The sequence below is a fragment of the Malaya genurostris genome, chromosome 3, assembly GCF_030247185.1.
Source record: "Malaya genurostris strain Urasoe2022 chromosome 3, Malgen_1.1, whole genome shotgun sequence".
NCBI lineage: Eukaryota > Metazoa > Arthropoda > Insecta > Diptera > Culicidae > Malaya > Malaya genurostris.
In genome coordinates this window covers 109,685,402-109,698,468 of record NC_080572.1, presented here as the reverse complement: position 1 = coordinate 109,698,468, position 13,067 = coordinate 109,685,402, and positions in this window count along the sequence as shown.

The following is a 13,067-nucleotide window of genomic DNA, read 5'->3' as shown; positions in this document are numbered from 1 at the left end:
CTGCTACAATATAAACGAATGAATGGGGCTTAGACAAAATAGTTGTTTAATTGTAGTGACATATCAAAATCACCCGAAAACTCTATATAACAGATAATTTACATGTATTAATTATTCTATAAATTATATAAAAACATTTGAAATCACCAAAATAAGGTCAAAAGACTTCACGCGCGTCTGGATTGTTTATTATTTGCACTATGTATTTGCCGCGAAAAATTGTTAATTTAATTATTTATGTATTTACTTCAAATCTATCGGAGTAGCATTTTCCTACACGGAACGACCGAAATCAGCATTTTCGCGAAAAATTTAGTTGATTTGCTGATTTTAGTTAGTTATTTTTTGAGACAACTAAAAATATCTTACTTTTGCTGATTTAGATTTTTTATTCTCATTCCCTTAATAATAATAAAATATTTGTTGAAATGACTATTTTTTTTAGTTGAATTCACAAATTAAACGTACTGTCATTTCTTAGCTAAGGCACACTTCATATCCAGTGAACTAATTTTTTAGTTGAATTAAAGAAATATAATGGTGTTTTCAACCAATATGAATGGTTGAATTGGCTTCTGCAATCTGCAGCTATATGGCGCCCTGTCACCGAAACGGTAACACCTTAATGACTACTAGCCACTAGATGGCACACTACTGCCGAAAAAAATTCAGACGCGGTTGTCTTTTCTATATTGGCAGGTATAAATACGATGTTGTGTTGGAGAAAAAGACATAAACGAAACGTAAACATGTTTTTGAATTTTTTTTCTTCTAAATCACTGTTTCTTCATTCTCACTGAAAACTTTGAGCACTCGGAAAACAAAAACCGAATACAAATAGTACACCGGACGGCGCAGCTCGGAAGGTTTGAAGATACAAAAAAACTTCATCACAATTAGAGTGAAACATTCGAAATTCACTTCACTGTTCCGCGTAAAAACATTATTACGCACAATCGCTTCAAGTGCGCACAAATTCTGAATAAATACGATTTCCACTAACAGTTTACGACATTTTTACATATCGGTTTAGAAATTTAAATAAAGATATATCGAACACATGCGAAAAACATCAAAACAATTTTCAAGCAGTTTCAATAAGACTGTCCTTTTTAGCTTTTTAATGGATTGTTTTGCTTTGACGCTTCTCATGAGTTTTTGGCTAATAAACTTGTTAATAATACCCATTTCAGTTTTGGTTTTTTGTGCTGTCCTTCAGTAATGATGGTGATAGATAAATAGAAACAAATTTTCTGATTTTAATAACAAAATTAGTTGTCAATGAGAATTTCGTGTTGGATTGAAATATTGCTGGTTTGAGTCCAGGATATTCACCAACTAAACACATTCTCTAAAACTAAGAGTTTTTTCAGCAAAGTAAATTCTCAATTTTAACTAATTTTATAGTTATTTTGGAAATTTTGTTGTTAAAATCAACTAATTCAAAAACAGTAATACGAATTAGGCGCAGAGCTAATTTCGGTCGTTCCGTGTACTATTTATTCAACACATCATCTCTATTATCAAAAATCTAGTATAAGCGGATCATCGCGATAGTTGATTTTTATCATTCAATTTATAATGTTTCAAAATAAGTGGAAGTGGAAGGAAAAAAACGGATAAAACTCAGAAGCTAGATGGAAACAGATGAGAGATCACAGGCCCGTACCCAGGATTTCGTTTCAGGAGTGGCCCAAAGATAAAAAAAAATGTTACTGAAGATTGCTGATGTACCTAATTCTCGGTGTGCCTTTTACGGGTGTTTTATACTATGTTCACACTGGCCGAAAATAACATGTTTTAAAGATAGTAATATAAAGTTAAAACCGCTTTGATCACACTAAGAAAATTGGTTGTACCTATCTGCGTTGCCAGGTCATTTTTCCAAAAATATGTGGTCGGTGCAAAAATCTATCTGTATCATATCGGTATCAATATCTCTTCTACATAAGTAGTAGAAAAGGTGAGCGAAAAAAAGGGCCCACGACAACCTTTTCTCATGTCTATTCAAGCTAAAAATCAAAATCGGTACTTATCTGTGTGATCCGTTAATTATCGGTATTTTGGGAGAACATATCTGTATTGTGATATAAAGGTAAAAAATCTGTATAAATACCGAGAAATCGGTATACCTGGCAACGTTGGTACCAGTTTTCATTTTAGTTTTATTATGATTACATGGCTACTTTGATGGAAAACTGCTGTTGTTGAACAGCTTGTCAATTGACATAGTCGAAAAGTGAAGGAAAATGCTAGCAGGGTTGTGCTTTACTGACAATTATATCATGTTATTTCGGGAAAACATGTTTTAATGTGACGTTTATGAATATGAAATAACGCAAAAGTAAAACATGTTATTTCGCTTAAAACATGAAATCGAAGTTATAACATGTTTTAACTCATAGTGTGAACATAGTATTAACCGACACTTTAAACTTTTCCACTGGAACTGTTATTGTATTACATATCTTTACGTTTACTGTCTTGTTATTTCTGCAACACATATCTGAGACCTTCTAAATAATTCTATATATGTTTTTGATTTTGGGAGGGACCAGGGTCCCTCGTCCTCTCCCCACTGGGTACGTGACTAAGAGATCATATTGTCGTAAAATGATAAGAAAATATTTTTGAACAAAACTCTTTATTGAATGAAGAGATGATTTAAGGAGTGTATCGATAAGTAGTTAGCAACATTCGAGCAGTTATTTCTCTGAAATGGCTTAATTTTTTGCAACGTGTTTTGCGGTGACATGTTTGTTTACATGTCAATAACAGCTGCGCAATAGATTGGTTTCGGTACGGTTTATCGTTTCAATGATGAGTCGAATCGATCCGGAAACGCGAAAGAAAATTGCTCAGAAAGTGGTGTCACGAAAGTGCACCACACCAGTGTCAAAAACATTATCGAGAAGTTCGGTAAGACCCTTTCCATGAAGGATTTGCCCCGATCCGGTAGGAAAACGGGTCCCAGCCAGCCCGGCCGGGACTTAAAAGTGGTTAAGTACATCAGGAAAAACCCATCGGCATCGACGCGGGATTTGGCCAAGCAGTTCAACACCAGCATCGGAATGCTTTAACGGATCAAAGTTCAGAACTCCCTGAAAACGTACAAGAAACAGAAGGTGCCGAAAAAGTCCCTGGTACAGCAAGTTCAGGCCAAAACAAGAGCGCGAAAACTGTATAACCGGATTCTACAGAATAAAGACGGATGCATCCTGATCGACGACGAAACCTACGCCAAGGAAGACTCTCGAGCGCTGCCCGGACCGCAATAATACGAAATCGATGTACCAGGACCTGGACGACGCTGACACCATGGCGATGGAAAAGTTTGGACAGAAGGTGTTAGTCTGGCTAGCAATTTGTACCTGTGGTTTGCGGTCGTCGATTTTCTTCACGAAGGGCACAATTAACGCCAAGGTGTACGAGGAAGAATGTTTGAAGAAGAGAATGCTGCCACTGTACATAAAGCATAAGGCTCCTCCTCCTCCAAAATATGTTTTTTTTTCGCTTTTTTATTCAATAATCAATGTTGCTAACTACTTTCTGATACACTCCTTACTGCATCACATTATATCATATTATATTGTATTATATTGTATTATATTACATTATATTATATTATATTATGTTGTGTAATGTTATATTACATTGCACAGTGGTCCAGGAAGCAAAATTAGCAGGAAACAATTGTTTACGCTTTTATTATTGGCCTCAGAGATTTGAAGTCTTCGGCACATTAGTTCCACTTAATAAACTGCGTGTTTCGGCCATTGTGGTTTTAGGGTGGTCCTAAAACAAACTATGAATTAATAAATTATTTCAAAATCTGGATGAGATAGAACAATGCATCCTTCCACAATAATTTAGAATAATCAATTTAAGGCAACTTTGTGGAAGATATTGGTTGTGTATCTTTAACCGTTTTTATATTAGAACGGTTAACATATCCTTAATTAGGGTGCTTCTTAAAAAAAACAGTTTTTATTCAATAACTTTTTCATTTGAATATTCTCAATAAAGTAATGTTCTAAGAAATTCAGGACCCTAAAAAGACGCAACTTTTAGTGAAAGAAGATTTTTTTTATACTACCTGGTTCAAAAGTTATGTAAGATTTTAACAATAGAATACGCCTTTTTTAAATAACGGTTTCTAAAAATGGCGCAATCCGAAAAAAAAATTTTTGATTGCATTTGATAGCTTGTACTTTTTTATATAATATGAGAAAAAATTGGAAAACAGTTATTTTTCTATCTCATTTAAATCAAAACTTCGTGCAAGTATTTTTGTACGTTATCATATAACATCTAGCTTAGTAATATACTAAGGAGTGTTAGAAAAAGGAATTGATAGTGTATTTTCATAACAAATATTTAAAATCTATTCTTTGTATTTTTTAAACTTTTTATCTTTCTCATAAAGAAAGGTTTTACAATCACTGTGAAAACTTATTTCTGAACAGAGGTCCGTAAAGCCGAATATCATATACCAATCAAAAGTGTTTGTGTTTGTCACATTTTTGCGCACGAATTTTTTTCGGAGATGGTTTAACTGATTTTTACAAACTCAGTTTCAATGGGGATCTCAGAGAAATCTCCTAATTTTCATTCCATTTATATGCAATTACATGGTGAAAAGCGTCAACAAATCAATTTCCTAGTGTTTCTTATAAGTGGTAATGCAAAGGAAGGGGATTTTCCTAAACTACTTAGTAAAATGATTGGAACAATAAGTATATTAACAAGTATCATATTACAACATTAGATGCCGCGTATTTTCTGGAAGGAAAACTTTGTTAGTATTTTTGTTTGTTTTGTTTTCCAGAGAAATTATGGGATCGGAAGTCATTAGAAGCCTTAAGAACAGATCTTCCAAGTTGACCTTTCTGATGAATTTTCTTGTATTATTTTTTCTAAATCTTCGAATGCATTTGTTTCTCGTTTCTGCTGATTCTTCTAAGAACATTCCAATTGGAAGAATTGCATATTGTACAATAGTCACTCCATGCACGAGTAATTTTTGTACAGTTGGTGACAAAGCGTACCAACCATACAACTTGCAGTATAGTTCATGTGTACTGTTCGTATATATTCTAAAAGACAACACATCGATCTCCATTTGCTGTAAATTAGTGATAGTATAACATAAAATCTTTCCAATAAATCATGATCCAGTCCTGTAATTTTAGCAACTATCTCTCTTCTTTAAAAAAAACCGCCTCACAACATTACCGCTGTTTCCTTCCCCTGGCCGAGGTTCACTGATTCGTAGACCTAATTCCTCTTGATTTTCCTTTGAAATTTTCCACGTTGGTTTCTCCAAGCACAAACGAAAAGAAATCTTGAGAAGCAACTCCATAGTGCGAATATACACATGAAGCGGAGAGAGTCCGTATTGGTACTGAATCGCCAAAACTGATGAAACTGACATGAAGACAAAACGCAGAACTAACCTGACGCAACACTTGCTCAGTTAAAAAAATCGTGCAGTTTTTTATTCAGAGTTTTTATGGAAAACTGAACGTGTATGGGCCGCTTTAGGTTTCACACGAACATAACATAATCACACAAACTACGCTGAATGAACATCATTTGACAGATAACGGTGGTATTGTTAATTTAAGCATCGGTATATGTTAAACAAAAACTTGATTCATCATGAAGTTGTCATGTGATCTTTTTTTTTTATTCAATATTATAATATAATTTTAAGGCACACTGCTTAAGCTCTAAGATGCCAAGGGTATTTACTAATCTTAATTACGACTAACTTAAAACTAGAATAGTATCATTATGTAATGTAGCGGTAGCGGATTCTCGAGAAGCGATCGGTAGTGGCCGGTGAATTGAATATTGCATGAGGGTCTTCCATATGCCGTTGGCGAAGATCCATGTTGGCCGCATCATTCGGTCCGTGTGGGTCCGCGGGAAACACCCCCAGGCTACGAAGGCCCGGCGGGTGGCCCGCGTGCTGGTTTTCGACTGGGGCGGCCTTCCGTGGACGATGATGGTGTTGTTACGGAAGAGAATGAAAAAAAAAGTAAATATTGTGGAAACGGGGTAAAAAGGGGATGTGGGAACAAAATGTTTGAAAACGATAAAGATCTAATTAGTTGCCATCGAGATGGTGAAGAGACAGGGAAGGGGTAACGAAAAAGTTAGTGACAAAAAAAGATCTTGTTAGTTCCAATGAAGATGGTGGACAGGGACGGGGATCGAGAGAATCGGGCGGATGTTAGTGTCGAACCTGTAGGTGGAGTTTATACTTTCTGAGCGAGGGATAACACATTACACTTGTATATCAATGTGTTCAAGGTACTGGTATATGAGAAGCATATATAAACTATCCCGACTCGCCAACACATCCCGAACCGGAACCTCAGGCGGTCTACCTCGGGCCCTAAGGGATTCCAGTAGCTTCGACCTGGCGTCACGATACTCTACGCACGACCACACGACATGCTCGAGGTCCTGATAACCGTCGCCACAGGTGCAGAGACCGCTCTCCGCAAGCCCAACACGCCGGAGATGTGCGTTGAAAGTGTAGTGATTTGACATGAGCCGTGACATAACACGAATGAAATCGCGACTCACGTTCATCCCCCTGAACCAAGGTTTCGTCGATACCCTAGGGATAATGGAATGTAGCCATCGTCCCAGTTCGCCATTGCTCCATGAAGTTTGCCAACTTTCGAGAGTTTTCTGACGAGAGATACTGAAAAATTCATTGAAGCAGATTGGTCTTTCATAAATATCACCTTCTAATGCGCCCACCTTAGCCAATGAGTCTGCCTTTTCATTGCCTGGAATGGAACAATGCGAAGGGACCCAGACTAACGATATTAAATAAGACCGTTCAGATAAAGTTCGCAAGTGTTCCCGTATTTTCCCCAGGAAATATGGGGGATACTTTCCTGGCTTCATTGCCCGGAGAGCTTCTATTGAGCTTAGACTGTCCGTGACAATGTAGTAATGGTCTTTGGGCAAGGTTTCAATGATCTCAAGGGTGTACTGAATAGCAGCTAATTCTGCGACGTAAACTGAAGCCGGATCATTGAGTTTGTGAGAAGCGGTGATGTTTTGATTGAAGATGCCGAAGCCTGTGGACCTGTTGATGTTTGAACCGTCAGTGTAAAACACCTTTTCACAGTTGACTGTTCTAAATTTATTATAAAAAATATTTGGGGCCACTTGAGGGCGCACGTGATCCGGGATTCCACGAATTTCTTCTCTCATGGATGTGTCGAAAAACACAGTAGAATCAGAAGTATCCAAGAAATGAGCACGATTGGAAACAAACGAAGAAGGAGTAATATTCTGAGCCATGTAATCAAAATACAAGGACATAAAACGGGTCTGAGAATTGAGCTCGACAAGCCTTTCGAAGTTTTCAATCACCATCGGATTCAAGATGTCGCATCGGATTAGCAATCGATATGAGAGATCCCAGAATCGGTTTTTCAACGGTAAGACGCCCGCGAGCACTTCGAGACTCATCGTATGAGTCGACTGCATGCAACCTAAGGCAATACGCAAACAACGATACTGAATTCTTTCCAGCTTGATGAAATGAGTGTTCGCCGCGGATCGGAAGCAAAAGCATCCGTATTCCATCACGGACAATATCGTTGTTTGGTATAACCTGATCAGGTCTCCTGGGTAGGCACCCCACCATGATCCGGTTATTGTACGAAGAAAATTGATTCTCTGTTGGCATTTTTGTTTCAGATACCTAATGTGACATCCCCAGGTGCCTTTGGAGTCGAACCAGACCCCGAGATATTTAAATGTGAAGACCTGAGCTATGGTTTCACCCCCTAGTTGAAGCTGTAATTGTGCTGGTTCTCGCTTCCTTGAAAATACAACCAGCTCAGTTTTCTCCGTGGAGAACTCGATACCCATTTGAAGAGCCCATGTCGACAAGTTGTCGAGGGTATCTTGCAATGGTCCTTGCAGATCGCCAGCTTTGGGTCCTATAATGAACACAACGCTGTCGTCGGCAAGTTGTCTCAGCGTGCAAGATGTGTTGATACATTCATCAATGTTGTTCACGTAAAAGTTGTATAAAAGGGGGCTTAAGCATGAGCCCTGAGGAAGACCCATGTAACTGAATCGTATTGTCGACAAATCACCATGCGCGAAATACATGTATTTCTCGGACAACAGATTATACAAAAAGTTATTCAAAATTGGTGAAAGACCATGCTGATGCAACTTCTCAGATAGGATGTTTATGGAAACTGAATCAAAAGCCCCCTTGATGTCTAGGAAAACTGACGCCATTTGTTCTTTACGAGCAAATGCCATTTGAATTTCGGTTGAGAGCAACGCAAGACAATCGTTCGTTCCTTTGCCCCTGCGGAAGCCGAATTGTGTATCTGAAAGTAAGCCATTAGTCTCGACCCAATTGTCTAGACGAAACAGAATCATTTTTTCGAACAATTTCCGGATACAGGAAAGCATAGCAATCGGCCGATACGAATTGTGATCGGAGGCTGGTTTCCCTGGTTTTTGAATGGCAATAACTCTTACTTGTCTCCAGTCATGTGGGACAATATTATCCTCAAGAAGCCTATTGAATAAATTCAATAAGCGCCTTTTGGCAGAGTCAGGCAAATTTTTCAGCAAGTTGAATTTGATTTTGTCTAACCCCGGAGATTTATTGTTACACGATAAAAGCGCAAGTGAGAACTCGACCATCGAAAAAGGTGTTTCGTTTCTGTTTGATGAAGCGACGCGCATGATTGTCTGTTCCGGAACAGAGTCAGGACATACTTTTTTAGCGAAATCGAATATCCAGCGGTTAGAATATTCCTCGCTTTCGTTTGTGGTGTTTTTATTGCGCATTCGTCGGGCTGTGTTCCAAAGAGTGCTCATTGATGTTTCTCCGTCTACGAATCGACGCCAATAACCGCTTTTCTTCGCTTTAATCAAGCTTTTCATTTTAGCGTCTAATGCCGCGTAGTTTCTAAAATTATCAGGTGTCCCGTTTTTCCTAAACTCGACAAATGATGAAGTTCTCTCCGCGTTTAATTCTGAGCACTCTTTGTCCCACCACGGGTTGGGGGGACGGATGTTAGTTTTCGCGCCGGGTACACGTTTCGTCTGAGCTTGAGTCGCGGTGTCGAGAATCAAGCCAGCCAAAAACGTGTACTCTTCCTCCGGAGGAAGTTCTTGTGTTGTTTCTAGATTCTCAGATATCAAATTTGCGTAGCATTTCCAATCAATGTTTCGTGTGAGGTCATACGAAACATTGATTGTTTCCGATGGTCTTAATCCGGTGGCGATTGAAATTACGATAGGCAGATGATCGCTACCGTGGGGATCAGGGATTACCTTCCACGTGCAATCCAACCGTAGCGATGTCGAGCAAAGGGATAAGTCTAGCGCACTTGGTCTTGCTGGTGGTGCAGGAATTCGTGTCATTTCTCCCGTATTCAAGATTGTCATATTGAAGTTGTCGCAGATATCATGGATCATAGTTGATCTGTTATCGTCGTGAAGACAGCCCCATCCCGTACCGTGTGAGTTAAAGTCTCCTAAAACCAACGTCGGTGCGGGAAGAAGCTCTATGATATCATTGAGCCGCCGATGCCCAACCGAGGCTCTTGGGGGAATGTAGATGGAAGCAATGCAAAGGTCCTTGCCTTTGATTGTAACATGACATGCGACAACTTCAATACCTGGTATCGAGGGGAGGTTAATGCGATAGAAAGAATAGCACTTTTTGATCCCCAAAAGTACTCCTCCATAGGAATCATCTCGATCCAGACGAATAATGTTAAAATCGTGGAGGTTTAAGGGTATTTCAGAAGTTAGCCAAGTTTCGCACAATGCAAATGCGTCACATTTCAGATTATTTACTAGAAATTTGAAAGGATCTATTTTTGGGATGATACTTCTACAATTCCACTGTATAACAGTGATTGTATCCGTGACCTCGGTGGGTGTCTTAGCCATCGAAGGATACGATCGCTGAAAGAAGGGGCCATTTTGCAGTCAACTGCTTCAAGAATGTTTTAACTGTAGGAATAAAAGCCATTATCAGGCTTTTAAGAGGTTCAGAAATATTGAAAGTAGACATGATCCAGTCCACAATATCAGAGAATTTAACAAACCCAGTATTTGGTAAATTTTCTGACTGATCTTTAGGGACTTTCGGGGGTTTTGAAGTCCCAGGAAGTGATGGAAATTCTTGCTCGGAATTTAATTTTCCAAGGCCTGGAGCTTTTCTCTCTGGTTTTTTGCCATCACTACCAGTTGTTGTAATTTTTTGAGACCCATCAGAGGACATCTTCGAACCCTTACTAGGGAGCTTTTGAAAAGATTTATTTCTTCTCTTTCTGTATGATGAGCTAAGAGGGACAGCCGAAGATGTACCTTCGAGGGGGTCATCATATTCGCTCTCGTCAGTTGCCAAACAAGCGTACAGGTTTACTGGAGGCGTAGCACTCTTCAACATTTCAGCAAAAGAACGCTTTGAATGTTGCTTAAGTGAACGCCTCATCTTATCCTGGCGCAATTTGTACGCGGGACAATCAGAGAGGTCATGCGGCCCCTCCTTACAGTAGAGACACTTTTCATTGTCTCCACTGCAGGAGTTATCCGCATGACTCCCTCCACACTTTATACACCGGGATTTATTGCAACAATGGGATGCTGTATGTCCCAATTGTTTGCAATCAGTGCAGTTCATGACCCGCGGCACAAAAAGGCGAACAGGTAAACGAATTCGATCCAGGAGGACGTAGTTAGGCAAAGCCGAGCCAACGAAAGTCACCCGATACGAGTCTGATGGGATATAGGACTTAGTGCCATCCTCAGTGGTCGATACTGAACGCAATTGCTTGCAGTCCAGTATCTTAACGTTCTTGAGTAAGGGGTTTTTAAAACCGCCTGCCCCATGCTTAAGAACGTCCCCGCAAGTCAGACTCGGATCGGTGATCACGCCGTCTATCTCGACTTCGCGAGCTGGTACGTATACGCGATACTCCCGCGTGAAATGCTCATTTTGAACGATCTCATTAGCCTGTTTTGCACTGGCTAACAAGACCCTAAGCTTGTCCGGGCGTACTTTTTCAATTTTTTGTACGGTATTGTATCGCGAGGACAGGTCTTCAGAAAGTCTTAGAAGATTCAATTTTTTACCGTTGGCTTTGGTCCGGATGTAAACCGCAAACGGTCCGGCCGGGAGTGCAAGACCATCGGGATAATTTTTTACACGAGATATTTGGCTATAAGATGATTCCATTTTGTCATCTGGAGGGAGGTCAGGCAATTCTGTGCCTTCTGTCATGGCACGGAGATGTGTCCGTGCGGGTAAATATTGGAGGACAAATGTAGTGGTATTGAAGAACAGGGGGAAAAAAGAAAAAGGCAAAAATACTTAGCTTTAGCTCTCAAAGGGTGAACGGCAGACAAGGCCCGGTCCTAGGCAATCGGTGGATATTCCTGATCAATAAAGTGCAAAAAACCTCCTAGAGGAAAAAGCACTTTTTTGCAGTCTCTTTCTGCACTGTACAATGGAATCTTATACGTTTTTTCACTATACACTGTCCAATGTATTTGTTAACAATATAGCAGCAGCGCCCAGCTGGGCGCTGGCTAACGGTACCACACAGTGCTTCTTTACACAACTCACAATTGACCTTGAAGACGGATTAATTCGAACTATCACTCGACCGCACTGATTCAGACAATAGAATACGAAATGACCTTGAAAGCGGAATAAAACAATTTACCGCACCACTGGAGAAACACGAACTTGCGTCCGATCAGCCCGATAGTTGCAGTGGAACTGACATCATGTGATCTTGTAAAGCTTAATTCGTTTTTGTTTTCACCGCAGTCAAACGAATGAACACGCTTTAACAATTTAGTAGTACTGTCACGTGTTTTTCTCGCGCAAAACGAAACTTTTAACAACTTTTTCGTAGTTGAGCCCATGGTATGAAAGCAGGGTTGATAACCTTGTTAAAATTTACTTTTCTTTACGTTTCGTCTTAGACTCGTCAGTGCAGAGCACTTCAAATTGAACTGCTTAATAAAAACTTAAACAGTTCAACTTAAACCGTTGAGCAGACATAAAGTTAATGGTATTTGCAAAACACTTATTAATCGGCACCGAAGTGCCATGTCTTTGCTGACGTGCCGAACGGAAACGTGATTTTCGGCTAATACTGGCCGATTCAGGTATGATCATTCGGTGCCAATTAATAAGTGTTTTGCAAATAGCATTACATTTACGTCTGTATAGCGGTTCAAGTTGAACTGTTTAAGTTTGCATTAAGCAGTTCAATTTGAACTGTTCTGCACTGACGAGTCTAAGACGAAACATAAGGAAAAGTGAAAACGGTTATGTGCCCTAAGCACAAACTTAGGTTAATCCCTAAATGGTAACGTACAAAATTACTTGCATGAAATTTTGTTTTAAATGAGATAGAAAAATAACTGTTTTCCAATTTTTTCTCATATTATATAAAAAAGTACAAGCTATCAAATGCAATCAAAATTTTTTTTTTTCGGATTGCGCCATTTTTAGAAACCGTTATCTAAAAAAGGCGTATTTTATTGTTAAAATCTTACATAACAATTGAATCAGATAGTACAAAAAAAATCTTCTTCCTCCATTAAAAGTTGCGTCTTTTTAGGGTCCTGAATTTCTTAGAACATTACTTCATTGAGAAAATTCAAATGAAAAAGTTATTGAATAAAAACTGTTTTTTTAAGAAGCACCCTAACTAAGGATATGTTAACCGTTCTAATATAAAAACGGTTAAAGATACACAACCAATATCTTCCACAAAGTTGCCTTAAATTGATTATTCTAAATTATTGTGGAAGGATGCATTGTTCTATCTCATCCAGATTTTGAAATAATTTTTTAATTCATAGTTTGTTTTAGGACCACCCTAAAACCACAATGGCCGAAACACGCAGTTTATTAAGTGGAACTAATGTGCCGAAGACTTCAAATCTCTGAGGCCAATAATAAAAGCGCAAACAATTGTTTCCTGCTAATTTTGCTTCCTGGACCACTGTGCATTGTGCTATATTATATTATG